Source organism: Saccostrea cucullata, unplaced genomic scaffold (assembly GCF_032062105.1).
Source record: "Saccostrea cucullata isolate Sc308-1 unplaced genomic scaffold, CSIRO_AGI_Scuc_v1 ctg289, whole genome shotgun sequence".
In the NCBI taxonomy this organism is placed as follows: Eukaryota; Metazoa; Mollusca; class Bivalvia; order Ostreida; family Ostreidae; genus Saccostrea; species Saccostrea cuccullata.
The window spans coordinates 152,753-155,128 of NW_026933175.1; the positions used below are offsets into that span (position 1 = coordinate 152,753).

General features: G+C 36.5%; 1 long non-coding RNA gene across 1 annotated transcript; it reads left to right on the forward strand.

Moving 5' to 3' along the window:
- The first annotated feature begins 215 nt into the window (after nt 1-215).
- On the forward strand, nt 216-2,119 carry LOC134237494 (uncharacterized). The gene is made up of 3 exons (XR_009985839.1): nt 216-279; nt 1,718-1,738; nt 1,878-2,119. It is a non-coding gene; the product is annotated as an uncharacterized LOC134237494 (long non-coding RNA).
- The last annotated feature ends 257 nt before the right edge of the window (nt 2,120-2,376 follow it).

The window sequence follows — 2,376 nt, forward strand, 5'->3', positions numbered from 1 at the left end:
ACATGGATAAATTATCTCTTTTACATAGACAGTATTGCACAAAATTCCTACATCCACCTAATTCTACAATGGTACTTACCAATGACTGGTGAGGATTGGTCGAATGTCTGGTCTTCTCCTCTAAGTTTCCTTTGGAAAATCTCTGGACTTTTGTCTTTTTATAAAGGTTGCTATGAACTTCCAATGTGTTTGTTGCTGTGACTTTCCAATGTGTTTGTTACTGTGTTGCTTCTACAGATCTGCTGCTGCTGAAGATCCTGTTTGTCCCTGTGACAAAGAGTAGAGGGTAAATACAGTGATCTTCTAAGACTATAGGACTATAGTTAGGATGTGACCTTCATAGACTAAGGACCAGCTCAGTGGTTTAATTTGTACAGTACCACAGTTCTCTGCCCCTGTTAACAACCAAAGAAATCTCAACACAATGCAGGCTGTACAACCATACAATCTGGTTAAGCTAAGAAAACAGTTGTTTAAGAGGCAATCATAGCTTCAAATCCTTTGTAAAAACACCTTATGATTTGGGTATAAAGTAGCAGTGCTTCAGGTGGTCCTTACAAAAATCTGATCAAGGACAGATACAGTACAAACTAAATCAAAATTATCAATTAAAACACAAATTAATTGAGGGATAGTCAGAAATAATTAAATTTCTATTTAATGTTCATTGACACTCTCTATACATTTACACAACTGTGTTAAATACAACACAAACAAGTATTTATAGATGTGATTATGATCTACTGGACAATTGCTGACCAGGTAGATTAAATGTGTCAACTATCAAAATTCCTTAAAATCACATCAGAAGCCTAAGAAAGCAATGTTAGTTTTTCTTGACCAGGGGTCAATCTTTGATTACTGGATTAGGACCTTTACCTGAAGCTGTTTTCATTAGGATTTTTTCTACCATTGATATGTTGCATACTGAAATAATTCAAGAGTAATCCAAAGAATTTATTAGTCATTGATTTAATCAAATTTTGGGGTATTGTTATTGTATGTTCTTTGGGTAGAAAAAGCTTAAATCACAGGCACAGTTTATGTGGATTGCAAACTTTATTGCATGGAAAAGAGATAGAGAGACTTGTTCAATAAATTGTATACAATGCTTTTCAGTCTGTAATTCAGCCATATGCTAGCCTCTCCAGTTTTCACCAATACCTTTCAAACTAAAAAGCCAGAATCTCCACTGAAAAAGGGCAGCAAAGACAAATAGAAGTACTAATCTCCCGCTACGGAGTGTATTTTGGAACTCTGCGTACAAAGTCTGTTTTCCTAAGATCCCTCTGGAGTTGACTGTTTACAGAATCATTGGATTGGGGATATTGCAGGCCATTCTGAGTGCTAGTTAAGGTCTCATTTCCCTTGTGTTTCCATCACAGACAGCTGCTATAACATATGTCATAGGAATGACTTTTTAACTTGTTTACACTACATTGTCAAAATACAGAAAATATCAAAGGATAATTTTTTCCTTCTTATTCCAGTAATAACAATGCATATTAATATCTATGTTCACAACCAGAATAATGAGAGATTAGAAAATACATATAAGATAAAGCATACCTGGAGTAACTTAAGTCTGCCTGTTGTTTAAAATCTAGCTATCAGTTTATAATCCACGTATACAATGCAAGTAGAACAACTGTATAGCATTGCTACATTGTACCTTATGGTACCTTCCTTGACAATGCCATTTGTAGTATGTACACAGGTGAGCTATGCAGTCTGGCATGTCTGCTGCCTATGCTATACTGCCACCTTTTGACAGGCCTACCTATACACACATGTGAGCCTTACTACCTGGGACACTTTTGTGTTCTGTGGTTTAACAGACCTATCTATACATACAGGTTAGCCATATAGCCTGGCAGCCTACTGTTTCCTATGGTTTAACAGTGACACAGCTGCTAAGAGCAACATCTGCCTCCGTCAATGTTCTACCAGCAACACATGGCCCCCGTGACTGTGTGGCAATTACTTCAATTACTCGGGACTTTTCACAAAAAATGTATTTTTATCTACATAAAATAATAACTTGTGGACATTTATAAAGCCTTTCATTCCATGTATCTTAAATATCTCAAGTCAAGAGAAATACTTCAAAGTCTGAACTTAATTCATTGATTTATCAATGTAACCCCATACTGTTACCCCAATTTCGATTTCTTTAATGTGAAATTTTAATATCAATCTTTACATAATTTTTAACCCCCGTGATTCTGGTAGACATCTTTGGTGCCCGCCCTTACAGAGATTCTCGTTTCACTGACACAGAGGAGGACACCCCACACACACCACCCTCAGACCACTGACAAGGGCACACATTTCCCGTAAAAACGTCAAGGGCAGAATTCCTCAAATTTTATTTGC